General features: G+C 41.3%; 1 protein-coding gene across 3 annotated transcripts in view; it reads right to left on the bottom strand.

The window, feature by feature from the left end:
- Positions 1–14,620, bottom strand: part of PPM1L (protein phosphatase, Mg2+/Mn2+ dependent 1L) — a 108,073-nt gene that overhangs the window by 47,367 nt on the left and 46,086 nt on the right. Inside the window, exon 1 of one of the 3 annotated variants that reach the window (XM_075157452.1) lies at positions 2,765–2,788. The exons of the other annotated variants lie outside the window; for them this stretch is intronic. The gene's annotated coding sequence lies outside the window, so the exon portion shown is untranslated. Of the gene's footprint in view, positions 1–2,764; positions 2,789–14,620 lie in introns of those variants that run through there. 3 annotated transcript variants of the gene reach the window in all.

Raw genomic sequence — 14,620 nt, 5'->3', positions numbered from 1 at the left:
AACAAACCCTGCACACAAACAGTTAACGAAGAAAATGTGGCCGTGTAGTCCTTTAAACAATTTACTGGAGGGGCCTGATGACATTTTCCTTTAGCAATGTATATGGAAATTAAAATTTGTGAAGACAACGACTTTGAGATTCAATGAGCTCTGTTTAAATGCAATTATGGTTCTTTTGCTTAGGTCCTCTCCCTGCTTCAGATGTGAAAAGGCCACTGTATTGACCTATGCTGCAAATAATGAGCTGGGAGCTAGCAAGGAAAGCGCCACATTCATAGTTTATGTAAAACTAATCCAACACCATTGAAGAATGAAGCAAACTTTTGTCTCCTCTCTGTGTGTGCTACTGTAACACCAGTCTGCCAGGAAAAAAAGATTTTTCTTGCCTGTCAGACTTTGTGATCATGTGGGTGATAAGCAGCTGAAACATAAGATTATGGTATGACATAGTGTTTAAAAAGGCTACTGGCATCCTAAGCTGTATAAATAGAGGAATAATAATGATTGATTGTAGGAAAGTTATTGTGGAATTGTTAATGGAAAACTGTGTCTAGTTCTTATACCTGGAATTTGAGAATCAAGAGAACATCTGAGGGTTTACGAAAACAACAACAAAAAAGTAAAACAATTAAAAAACCCCCACAGGTTACAGCAGGAAAAGCAAGAATCTGTCTCAATTTACCAAAGCTAAGGTCAAGTGGAAAAACTGGAGATTTCCACACAGCAGTCTCCGTTTAGTGAGAAGGAGCGAGAAGGAATTTGTCACCCATAAACTCTCATGGAAAACCAGGTTACTCCGAAATCTCTACTCTGTCACCAAAGTAATTGCTGCTGAGAAGGAAACCTTCCCTCCGACGAGCAACGCACGTTAACAGGTCAAACAGGTAAGGATGCAGAGAAGGCTCTGCAGCAAGAGATGCTTCAGTGACTCCACTGCTATGCATGACGTTACACAAAGCAGCCGCTGAGGGCATGAAGAGGTACTACCTGCATGTCAAGAACGCTAGACCTTTCATAATCCTGAAATGTCTCCAGGATTATAGTAAGGAAAGAGCCAGGCTAGGTATTCTGCCAAGAGTGCACAGATGTTGTCTGTATTGACAGAGATTGGATCGCAGCTCCTCTTCCTAAAAAGAGGAGGAATAAGAGAAATTTTTCGTACATCAGTAACTGAGGAGAAAAAGAATGGCCTTAGCAGCATCTCACCCCACTCAACTCAGTCCACCCTGCTACAGAAAGTGTCTTTACCTCAGGATTCTGCATTTCTGTGTGCTGTTTTGTCTCTCAAGTTGAAGGACTTACAAACCAGCATTAAATAAAACACCTTCCAGAGTGGACAGAATTGATGACAGAGAGTAATTATATAAACCACTTAATTAAATGGCACAGACTCAAAGACAGGGACTTCCTTAAATAGAAAAGCAGCCAATTCGAATCCATAAATAGTTTCCAAAGCATGTTCATTTTCCAGTGCCATTTCACTACATAAACATTGAGAGCAGTTCCCTTCAGAAGGAGCAGCATAAATCAGGCCTCCAGTTAGGATAAACACCAATGCCTGGATGTTATTATTCCTTCCCTCTAGAAATGTACATAGTTAAAGAATAAAAAAAGAATTTCTCTTGCCTGTGTGATCAACACATCTTTGCTTATTGAGCCCAAATGCCTGTAAGCACACGAGGACCAGCTAACGCTCTCGGTAGATGCATGCACAGAGCCCGCCTGCGAAGTGGGCAGCACCTGCACACGGACAGAAGTTTGCATTGGGTTGGAAAGCGAAGTGTGCAGAGCGAGGTGCGATGGCTTGTCCAGGGCGGCACGGTGGAAGATGCACCATGTCACGGGGCTGCAACGGCAGCAGAGCAGAGCGACGAGACTGTTTGCAGCAGGCTCGCCCTTGGTGCCTTCTCACCCGGCATTTGCAAAGGCAGTGGACCACCAGCGAAGAGATGCAGAGTTCAGGAGAAGGCTCTGGGGCTTTCCACCTCCTTTTTCAATCTTACCCTTAACCGGAGAGCCAACTTTTTTGCTTGTTTTCTTTGAAGAGTATCTGCCCTTCCTGCACATACCTCAGTTCCCATTATCCACCCCTTATCTCCATTGTGCTCCGATGCTTTGCCCGCACACGTTCATGGAGGCAGCAACGAAAGCAGAATTGCATCTGCCTTTGGAGGCATTTCTGTGACGTTCACATCACTTTAGTGCCTGACCAGCCAAATTACAGCAAATTAAAAAAGAAGGGAGGAAAGAGACAGACATAGGAAAAAAGAACAAAGGGATACTAATTAAAGGGAGAAGAGTAAGTAAAGGGGAATGAAGTTAGAAAAAGGAAGGATTAAACCAATGCCAGGGAAATATAAGTTACTGTTTAAACAACAGTTTCCTGAAACACAGTTCAATTAAATATGATAGTACACAGTAATTTTGTTTCTCTAGCTCATTAGAACAGGGGTTGTTAATCGCACTTACTAACAAGGCAGAAGGTCAAGTAGATTTCAGGCTATTTTCATCACTGAATAGATGGAGAAATGGGGGCTGAGCAAGGAAATTATTCAGCAAAATGACTTGTTGCTGAAACCCTGTGGCTGGGATTAGGATCCAGGGTTTCCGCAAACACCTCTTTCCCTGCATTGGCTGCCAGAGTTTAATGCCATTGCGGAACAAAAACAATCACCAAACACAAAACCAGAAAACCAAACATACACAGGCAAAAAACCCGCAAACATGAACAAAATAATTTCAGTGCAACTTTGAATGCATTTACCTAAGGGGGAAAAAGTGACTTCATGATACGCTGATTTACAGATGTGAATAAGCAGCACTCTGCTACGAGCCGAGACCTCTGCCGGGGACACGCCGTCTCTCCGTCGACTCTAATCACAAATGCACGCTCTGAGCCTTGGGATAACATCAAAGCGTACGCTGTAGTCATCACTTTAGTAGTTTTTATATCTCTATACATCATCACACTGTACTACACCTAAACTGGGACATTTCAGCAGCATCAGACTTAAAGTTACAGCCGTGACCAGGTTTACTTCCATACTGGGAGCGAACCAGCAGACTCTATCAAGTGAGACTGATTAAATGTTCAAACAGCTTCTTTTCTTTACTGCTTCACTTTGCAATTTCTCACTATTTTTAAGAGCAGCCACAGCACGGATTAAATGTCCATGATATCACACTAAAAAAACTTCAAAGACGCAACTGGAAGTTATTCTGCTTCTGCATTAGAACCTCCTTGAAAAAGCTCCTGGTCTGAAGAGATAACAGCACAGCTTTGATTTTAAGCCTTTTGTATTGCTTAGCATGTTTGTATATTAAAGTGACACAGCCTGAAGTTTTCAGATTTCACGGCAAGCCTTTAGATGACAAAAAGCATATACCTTTTTATCAGGAGTATGTAGCAACGCAACTTATGGAAAGTTCCTAAAAATATTCAACCTTTAACTTCCAGAAAGTTAACAGAAAGTTAAGCAAACCTGAGCCAATGTTTCTAAAGAAAAACAAATTTGAAATTCAGAGAAACCCAATACATCATAAAGGCTGGTCATGCTTTCATTTCGTGGGGAGATTTGTTTCTGAAGTGCCGGCAGTGCCCCAGGACCTGGACCGCTGCTTTAACCCATCAACCTCAGGCACATGAACCCAAACCCTTCCACTTGGGTACATCTGGAGGATTGCTTTCTACGTGCCTGGCAAATTAAGTTTGTTAAAATCTGTCATGCACATGCCTCGACTGAAGATGAATGAGCCATCACCACCCTTGTGCGTCCTATCCACAGAAAGGAGATCTCAGACACGGAGAAAGTAAGTGTTTTGATCGAGGTTGCACAGCACACTGATAGAGGAGCTAAGAAGTCAGACCCCCAACTCATAACCATCACCCCATGGCTCCTCGGTGAGTGCGGGGCCACAGCTGATGGAAAAATTCCTTCCAGGCTTATTTGCAATGGAGTTAGTCTTACAAAGCTTGTTATGTATACCCTGCAGTCATCAGCTCAGGAATAGTTGTGCATCCTTTACTCCAAGGAACATGCATTATCTTTTGGATCATCTCTTTTCAGCACTCCAGCACACAATGTATCTTGTGAGAAGAATAATATTACTCAGATTCTCATCAAAAGCAAAAGCAAACTATAATATGGCTGTTCCCTATGAACCAGATTAACACAGCTAACAAGCAGCTTATTTTACAGACTTCGCTTTCCAAAACTCATTGAAATATCTGCCTCTTGTGAATAAATTACTCATGTTTTTCTGATTCAGTTAGCTGACAGCCTCTGAGGTATATAGTTGGAAGATGGTGAGATCAAGATTATTTCCTCAGTGAAAAGGGCTGGTAGCAAATCTTTCTTTTGCTGTCACTCAGTTTTTGATTTATTATTTTCTGTAGTCATTAATTTTTTTTTTCCCAAACTCTTAGGCACTTGGTCTCTTCAGTAAGATGCTCTGTCTTTCAGCCTGGTGCTGTGCCCTAACTTTGGTATTTTCCTCCTGAGGATGGACGAACTCCAGGTTTCCCTCTCCCCTCTTCATTACCTGTACTCCACCTGCACAAGCGCTATTCTCTCCCCTGTTGTTTTTCCCACGCCACACAGCTGATGGAAGTTAGAACAGCTTAAAGCACACTGAGCTGGACCTATGCACCACAAATAGGCTCCACTAATAGAGTCTGGACTGCTACCAGAGGCACATACAGCACTGTGCACTGAACGCGCAATGAATACCATCTGCTGTCCCGAGATTTTAAAAATCCCACTTCTCCTGCAGTACATTTCCTTGCTGCTATATACTTCTAAGTCCTTGTAAAATAAACAACTTTTTTCCCCCTGCGGAATGCTTGTATTAAACCAACATGTTCCTCGTACTTAGACCCTACAGCCGAGCTTGTACCGTGTCTGGTACAGTTTGAAGCAGAAGAAACTATGTACAGATTGCACAGCAGAAACAGATTTGCTGAGAGGCACAAAGAAGCAGATGTATTTCAAGGTAAAATTTCAAAACATGCAGGTGCCATCAAAGAAAACAGAGCCCAGAACAAAAGAGGCAGATCAGCAGCATAACTGGGGATAACTCTCAGATAAGGGCCTGTGGAGTTTCAAAATGGTTGTCCAAGGCAAGGATCATGGCCGAGTCCCACTCATAGAAACCAAATCAGCTGTAATCTTTATGGTGATGACTTGCCAATCCACCTTGACTCTCCCGAGCTTTCTGAACTAAAATCCGAGTCAGACAGCTTTAACATTTACTTGGGGATATTCACACAGTGGTGCAAGATAAAGCAGTGGAAGCATAGCTCTTAATCTTCTCCCACAAGTCCTCCTCTCATCCCTTTATCCCAGAGACCAGGAGAACCCCAATATTATTCTTAGAAGGACGTATCCAAGGTGTTATCTCCGACTTGGCTCTGTTTACTATACTTGATAACTAAACCATGTCTAAACCTTCCCAATTCTTCCAGCACATCCTCTAAAAATGCAGTTGCTTTTAAAGCCATCTAGGTAACGCATTCTTTCCAGGCATTGCATGATCTCAACTACTGGATCACCCTTCATGCTGCCATCTAGCTTTATCTCCAGCCATTCAAAATGCCGCTGCAATACTGCTCCTCTGCCAACACCACTGTAAACTCTCTGTGTTGAGCAGAAGTACATACTAAAGGGATGAACTGTGGTGAAACCAAAAGAGAAGAGCAGAGTGGAAAAATATGCTACTCGAAGTGTCTCGACAGATCAGGACAAAAATGTGAGAAAATAATTTAGAGCAGGAAACCGCTGGAGTCAGGGCTTTCTGCACCAGAAAGTGGGCTGTTTCTTGGCGACTGAAGTGGGGACACAAACAGAATGAGAAAACAACATCTGAAAGAATCCCGGTGTCGTGCGTACGGTTGAAAGAAATGGTGCCAACACTGAGCAAAAAAAGGATAAAACGGGATTTGGGAATGTTGTGGGTGTGACAGAAACTAATCTAGATAAAGAAAAATAAAATACCAACAGGAAATGTTGGGGGAACAAAACCTGGCAGACACACAGTGTGTGGAAGACTGAGAAACCAATTTTGGAGCCAACATACTGGTATAGTGCTGCAGCCAAAGAATAATGAGATTACTTCGGGAAAAAGTATATGCAGGGAGGAAAAGGGTAGACAAAAGGGAAGCCCAACCACCAAAAAGCTTGTTACAGAAAAGATAAATTTTAAGAGACAACTTTAAAGATAGCTTTGATGAAGAGGGTAAAAGAAGTTAAAGGTGCTTGAGGCACCTGGTAATTCAGAGAACATCATCAATTGCCTAAACATGGACACACCTGACTTCTCAACAGTCATTCATTACAATGCTTTTCAGGGACATGGGTATCCAAAGATAGACGCACCAGGCTACAGTTACATACAAAACATCACCTAATTTCCCCAAAGAGGAAGAAAATTATAGATTAGAAGTTAATGCTGCTGCTAAGAGCATCACCAACTTCTGGGAGGCTTTCTGCAGGCAAATCCCCAGGTTCTGGCATTATTCAGTGCCCTGACAGGTATTAAGTCTCTACATAAACTTAGAGTCTATCGATTCCCTGTTTTCTGAGAAAAGCTTATTTTGTTGGGATAAGTACTGATAAGAGCACTAAGCTGGACTTCACTCAAAAAGAAACTCGCAGTTAAAGGTAGCTCTGCCAGCTGCAAAGCAACATAAAAAGCCCCGTGCCAATCCCTCTCTTGGTGTATATGCCAGCTCAGTAGTTCAAAACCAGATTAGTTTGCCTTGCTTGGCCTTTTGATTGAATCTTGGCTATTTTTAATCCATCCCAAGGAGAAAATCCCCTGCAAAAAAAAAAATACTGAGAATGAGCCTCACCTTAAAGAGCTACAGATACTTATATACAAAACCAAAAATATCCTAAAATGAAAATGCATGAATCTGAGAGCAAATTCATCTGATGAGCTAAACTGAACGCACGTGTTGCTTTTGCAGGCAAAAGTGCTGCTTTAAGGAAACATTTCACTTCCCACCTAAGAGGCTCCACAAAATGTCAGAACAAAACATATAAGCAAAAAGCCAAAGAAAATTCAATCAGGGCTACTTCTGAACTTCTTATCTCAATTTCTGAGTCCATAAACTCCCTTTCCCTTACATGTAGATGCAATATTTTCAAAAAGAGCATTTTAGTGAACTGATAAATCAAATTTGCAAGAGCAACGACCGTAGGAAGTCATGATAAAATGCCTGACATTTCCTGACACTTAAAAAACCATTCTGTTCTAACAAAATCTGTTTTTCCAAAGCTTTGCAATAAACTCTACTGCTTGGAAATAAGGTAGAAATCAAAGGGTATGAATGAATTCAAATACGAAATTGTGTAATGAACGTTATCATTAGATACAATTATGAGAGATATATTTCAAAATATATTTGAAAGAACTGCAGATTAAACTACCTGAAGGGGAAATCTTTAATCCCAGCAACTAAAGTAATAAAGAAACAAAATGGAATTTGGCTTGATTTTATTCCACTGGGTAAAAAGCTATTTCACAAGGAAATACTTCATCACCTACATCCATACATAGGTGTTCTGGAGAGCTTGTAAATAAATACCTTGGATTTCTCTTCCACGAAGGTTATTTTGGTCACTAGTCAAGTTTCACATACACATGAGGAACTACAGGCTATTTTTTGGTAGCAGTATGATCTTTATCCTGCTATTTTTACTTCTCATTGCCATGCTTTTGCCCTTGGCCTCTTTGCACAGCTTTCCCACTTTTATTCCTCCCCCAACTCTCAGTTATTTGGCATCCTTTCTTAAAGCATCTAGTTTTATTCTCCTCAACCTCCTTAAATTCTTTAACAACTCAGAATTTATGGACTCAACTTTTCAACATAGCCTAGACACTGTGTTACTCAACCTCGTGTTCCCACTGTGTATTTTTTGCATAACTAGACATTTTGAAAATTAAAATCTATTTCGTAGATTTTCTGTGGCAAGGGCTATATGATATGCTAGATATTCTACTAAACACACAGAGAATAAATAGAACAGCAAACCGCAGCTGTATCTGAAAACCAAACTATGCGCACTCTTCAAGCACCACATTTAGGTAATCTGACAGGGGTGGTATTAAAACTTCTTAAAGTAATTTCAGATGGTACTTTATAGGAATCAGCAAGGTGCACTTGATAGAAAAGGCTGTTACTGGTAGATGCAAGACAAGGGATAGACTGGTGGGACTCAGAAACAGTCCCATGACTGAACTCCAGGGCCTGACTCAACTGAAAAAACAGGTTTATAAGCAGGAACACTTCAGCCAGTCCCCCAAAGAACTTCGGTTCCTCAGGGGCAAGAGAAAAGGCATCACAGCCCATAGGCTAAACCAACATTACTGTTATATGGACCACAGTTAAGCTGAACAGAGACTTCTCCAGCTTAGGGAGGCAGTAGGGGATGACTAGAAAGGAAAGGCCGGTAGGTGCTTGAAAGATGCCTTCAACAAGAGGAGACCTTGCATCCTCTCGCCTACCGTGCCAACAGATGATCCGTTATCGTCACCAGGACGCTGCTGCCCGTGCTAACGAATGTACGTACGCTATGCTGGCCTGAGCTCTAACAAGTGGACATGACATCGCGTCTCCCCCGAGGCCAGCGACCCCGATCTCCCAGGCTCTCCCAGTGGGTCTGCCACCCCAAGAGCCGAGCAGACGTAGAGGCTAGCCAGCGCGGTGAGGTGGTTTAGAAGGGTTTCCCTCTGCAGTCGCTGGTGGCACCTTCCTGCCAGAGCTGCTCCGTGAATTGAGGATTGTCACCTACAAGTTGAGGAGAACGTTTACGTGCATAAGCTATCATCAGCTGAAATCAAGTCTCACACATCCTGAAACCGAGTCCAGCCACCCAGAAGAGCTCTGTGCATTAGAGGCAATGGCTGACAGCTCTGGACGTAGATGGAAACTTCAATAACACTCTTATTACAGTTGCTTGTCCAGCTCAGTCTTGTTAACGGCTGGTACAATACTACGAAAAGAGTGGAGCAGTACGGATATATTCCCTGTCTTCTCCTGGGTGCTGTGACCCATGCCGAAATTGCACACGTCAGCCTTCCCTTTCCTTCACCCTGACAAAAAGAGTCCAACAGAAATCATGACACTAATGGGACCCGGGAGTCAATTCAGCCTCAGAAACTCCAGCGTGACATGTCCACGAGAGGGCCCATGGACCTGCTAGGTATTTTCTGGCTTTTCATTGTTGATTCCTGTGCTTTTTTATTGGTGGCAGCTATTAGCCTTTCTCAGCGCTACAGATCATAGACGTTATGTAAAATAAAATATATAACTACTGGGTCAAGCAAAAAAACTGTTAAAATATTATCATAGTTACGTATCCAAGAAATAATCTGACTTTCACTTAAAACCAAGTTAGAAACCCATTTATTCAAATAATGTCTCTTAGTGGTTTAGCATCATGTACTTTTTGTAATGAATCAATTACAAGAAAAACCTGTGCTCTGTTATTCTCTTACCAAATATTGCCAAAATAACGTGCAGATTGTTTCTTTCTAGAAGGACTAACACTTACTTTAACTTTGAAAGGGACCTAATAAAATAATTTCCATGCAACTTTATCTGAGTATTCACCTAGAAAATGACTTGACATATAAATATGACAGGGAATTCAGGGTAAATCACATCTTTAATGTTTGGTTCTCCAGCAGTCCTGTGACTGTTTTCCTTTTCATTAAAGGTGTCTAGCATAAAAACATATGTCAGATTTGGCATTTTGAATTTTTAATAAAATAACAAATGTTATAACCATAAAGAAGGGAAGGAAAAGCTTTCCCTTAATTATTTCCATAACTTTGTTGAACCTTCTCATATTTTTTGGTACTTCTTGATCAACTCTAGCAATCACAGGTGACACAGGGGAAACCCTGCTCTGCATCTAAAGTTTCTGCACCATGGGAACCTGAGAGAGGGAACGCGAGAGGTTTCTCCTGCTGCAACGAGACCACCGGTTTCCCCGCAGAGCCCGCCAGTGGAAACTAAACAAATGTGATGACAGCTAGAAATCTGTGCAATTGCATTCTGTATTCATACGCAGAAATAATTTCATATCCTTAGTCAGTGGCTGCTTTGCAGCACTGACCTGTTCCTTTACAGCAAACAAACAAGTCAAGGAAGAAACTAAAAAGTGATTTTTCCAAGGAATGGGTAAGTAACTGGAAAAAATCAAAGAACTCCCACTTTCAGGCCTAAACCTCTGCAAAAGTCACAGTAGCTGTGTATCTCCGAAAGAAAGCTTCAACTTTGTACCTCTGGCATAAATAAAATATATTTTGTGCTGATCCCACTGCCTTTTCTGACTGGAATAAATACTTCAAAGAATTATCTTGGATTTAAAAATAGAGTATTTTGGCCCATCTGAGGGCTAAGTGGCATCATCATATGCTGCAGCGTAAACCCTGCTTTGAGCTTTATTGCTGGCTTGCCTCATTTTGAGGAATTAAAGAGCTCAATCAGGTCATAGAAAGACAAAACCAAGGACATGTACTTAAATCATAGTCATCGTTTGCACAAAAGTTTCCTGCTAAAAAATGTAATGGCCATAATTAAAAAACTCTTGTAATAGGCAGCCACAGAGCAATGGTCTGAACAGAACAAAATATCTGACATATTCCTAAACCCTCAATAAATGGAGGAAACAATCTCATCGTCCTGCATAGAACACGATAAACAAATAAATACACAATTTTGGGGGTAATTTACATATAGCTTCTAAATAAAGTGTTTGGAGCATCCCATTCCTGGAGGTATCACATTCCAGGGGACAGTGTAATAATTATGGGCAGCATAATTTAATTAATTCTTTCACAACTGCGTGTACGTAGGCTGCAGCAGGTAGATGTAGAACTGGAGGAGGAGAAAGCAGTTAGTCAGTCGACCTTAACTATCAAAACCCACTGTATTTAAACTGCTGGAACAGAAAATGCTTTATAAATAGATTAAAAACCCCTAAGTTTACAGATCCTCTGTCAACAAGGAAGCGATGCAAAACATTATTAATACCAACATCCTATCCAGGGCTTTGTTTGCAGGTTTATTTTAGATGGGGGGGAATTTTTTTTTACAAGGTTTCTCTTTGATGTATCCCTTTTAATATTAAAAGACTTTTTTTGAAGTCGTGTTCATCACAGAAGTGGACAGGATGTTTGTACATTTTGTTTTTGAAAATGGAATTATTGTATCCTGGAACAAATAGCAGCGCCTGATGTTCAAAACACATGCTTTTCATGGTAGCTGCCAGAATAAAAGTTGGAATAGCATTCAGCCCATGACCGGGGGAAAAAACATTCCTGGTCCAAAATCCACCCTCTGGTAGGTTTTCACACTGACATCAACGGTCTACAAGCACGCAGAGACGTGGCTGGAATTTTGGGAAGTGTGTGCCGCATACACTGAAAAAAGCAACGTTGATATAGGATTGGAAGAGAACGAGCTACAAATGATTGCAAACCCAAGAACTTCTTAAAATGCAGGTGGTTTGGGAAAGGAAGGGAAGACAGGAGCGTGACCACCACTGTATTTGCAACTGATAAAACACCAACTCCAAGAAAAACCCCATGGCCACGCTTTTGTTGCTGCAGCAAAAATGCTTCTTTGCCACGCTTTTTTTTCCACGCAGATGCAAGACATGCTTGATTTAACAGTGAGTTATCATCAAAAGGGACAGTCCTGCTCTCTCCCACCACCAGGCACACATTCCCATGTCATTTACATTACATCCAGCAAAAAAGCGGCCGAGGATGGCGTTTGGATCAGCCAACTGATCTGACTGAAAGTGAACTGGGGAAAAAAAGAACTGCCACGAGATCTTCAGTCACACAACTGACCTGATAACGGGCTAATCCTGAGGCTACACAACACCAGAGGACTGGTGTACCCACCACCGCCTCTCGGGCTGTTACTCCGACCGGAGCCATTGGTAGTGTCAATCACACTGCCATCCGGGAGTGGCAGCACGGGCTCATGACTCTCATCTTAAGTATCTCAATATAGTTATAAAATTGACTGCCAAAAATGCAGAAGAAAACCATATGTGCAAATACTGAATTCTGAATCTGCATAACTAAAGGCAAATAACTTCACATGCTACACAGTAATTAGTTTCACAAACAACTTCTGCTTCTCTCCCTCCCTCTTGCCCTTGTCCTACTCAGCTTGGCCTTTCCTGATGATTTAAGATACCTTCTGATGAAGAGCATCTCGGGCTGCCAATCAGGGTAATAAGCAAGTTTGTTTGGTTGTTTATTTTAAATCTCCCATCTCATTTATTTCTCTCTGGAAGAATTTTGAAAGTGTTTCCCATTTTCTTTCTGTAAGACAGCAGTGGCAAATACCGATTCTGTGTTAATTTCATTCTGCATCAGTAAGTTCTTCATTACCTCTTCTTACGACGGAACCGCTGAAAGGTCTATGTTAATAAATCCCACGTTATCTCTATTGCTCCTTATAGTACAACATCTCTGCGAGCACTTAGAAATATTCTTTCCAGCTTTGTTTCCCTTGCCACTGAATCCAAATATCCTATAATGAACAGTTCTCTCTAATAATAATATTTACTAGCAAGGGACTTGCCAGCTTCTAGGGAGAGTCCTCATGTTTCTGTATCTAGCCACCAACAAATTTGTAACACTTAAACCTTTTCATCATCATGGCTAGTGTTACTTTTGTCCAAGAAAGCCTCCAAATGAGTATTAGCTGGCCTGAAACACTGGATTGCTCTCTGGTACTTTTTCAAGATGCTAATTTATTGAGTACACCCAGCATACAGAGCTTTGTTGTGTGTTTTAATAAACGGTATTATTTCCTAATTGCATTGTATGTTACACACTTACAATGTCCAATGAGATGAAAGCAATATAAAGGAAAATCAACTTAAGTGATTAAGTTGATACAAGTATATCTTAAGTATATACAAGTTATCTCATTTTCCTTTCAGTGCAACCTCAAGTATTTGGAAGGAAATGTGAAGAAACAAACACAGAAAAGCGAGTTTGCCCAAACGGCCTGAAAGTGAGCAGGAGTGCAGCTTAGTTGTGTGAGACTGGAAAAACATCCTTTACAGAGCGAGCAGCATAAGAAGAAATCACAGATTTATTTCACAAATCTCAGTGGGAAAGGACTAGGAGAGTGGAGAGAGAGTACCCCAGCTATAGTCTGCACAGAGTATACATACCTGCACAGAATATACATATGTATACATGCTTTTCTACTAGCACAGTGCATTCACAAAGCTGGTCTCTACTAACCACTGCCTCTCCTTCATGAAAGACATGAACAGCAAAGTCCAAATATAAACCAAACGTTCAGTAGGCCAGTGCCAATACAAGAATTGTTGCATTTCTCCTAAATAAAGAACGAGAGACTGGAGATATTAAATAGGGGAGATATATATCTATATAGAGAGATATATATATGAAGAGATCAGCAGGTGTTAAGAAACAGTTATCTCACTAACTGGAAGGATTTCGGGGGTAGTGACATTGGTATACTTCAAATAACTGCTGACAGCTGTAAAATAAAGCACTGCGCTAGGAAAAAAAGCAGAAGAGAAAAAAGTGTGATAAAAGAATAGGCAATGACTTATGAGTAAGTGAAGAAGTCGTCATCCGGTGCAGTTAGGAAGGTCACTACATAGAAGAACAGATAAAGGCACAGCCGGTTAACTCGCTGCACTTGAACAACCAACAAAGGAAAATGAAAGCAGGAGATGTAAGAACAACCTGGCTCAGCAGCAGGGCTGGGAGATCTCAAGGAACAGCTAGACTACGTACAGCAACACGAAGAGCACTGGCTTGGGCTGCAGTCCTCTGGGCAGACCTCTGCATGGCAGAGCCTTCAAAACCAGCAGGAGAAAAAGGAGGTGGAACCCAGAGAGGACAGATCTCGCTGGCTTGCACAAAACCTTGGCCTTCTCCAGGTCTGGAGATCCGGTGGAGGACAACGAGGCATTAGCTGGGACTCTGAAGGCAGATGCTGACCCCTCACAGATTTTTAAAGGTCTCAAGCTGGAGCAAGATACCTGATGTAAACACCGTTATTTACTAACTTTATTGCTGTGTAAAAGTCATCAAGTCTGCAACCAGAAGGACAGAACAGACAAAGTAAATTAAAAGCAATTATGAGAAGGTCTCATAAATAGGCTGATTCCTAAGTTTTACAGCAAAAAGCTTCAGGGAATTCAAAAGTATAAAACTGTAACCTGTCTAGTAATGGCAAGCTGAGTAGGAAATTATTGAATAACACATCAGAAAACTACCAGTATGGGTCAATACTTAAGACTAAAGTCCTACTGGCATTTTATTACCGAGCAGGCTCCTAATTTACTTATGGTTCCCTGCACTGCAAAAAAGGTTTGTTCTTCATTTCAGTTATAATGCACGTGATGAGGGGAAATCCGGGTTCCAGCTCAGGTTAGCAGCTTAAATTACTTCCTTGTTATTTTAAACCATTTTAGCTAATTCAGGCTAATTGAAAGAAATTGCCCTCCAAGTACGGCTGTCTGCAGAAATCACATACACCATGGCAGTGTTTTGGGAAAAGCCACAACTTTATTAATAATAAAGGACAAAAATAAGAAGG

This window comes from Calonectris borealis, chromosome 9 (genome assembly GCF_964195595.1).
Source record: "Calonectris borealis chromosome 9, bCalBor7.hap1.2, whole genome shotgun sequence".
In the NCBI taxonomy this organism is placed as follows: Eukaryota; Metazoa; Chordata; class Aves; order Procellariiformes; family Procellariidae; genus Calonectris; species Calonectris borealis.
Note: the sequence above shows the minus strand (reverse complement) of the source record. Positions and strands in the feature narration are given on the sequence as shown.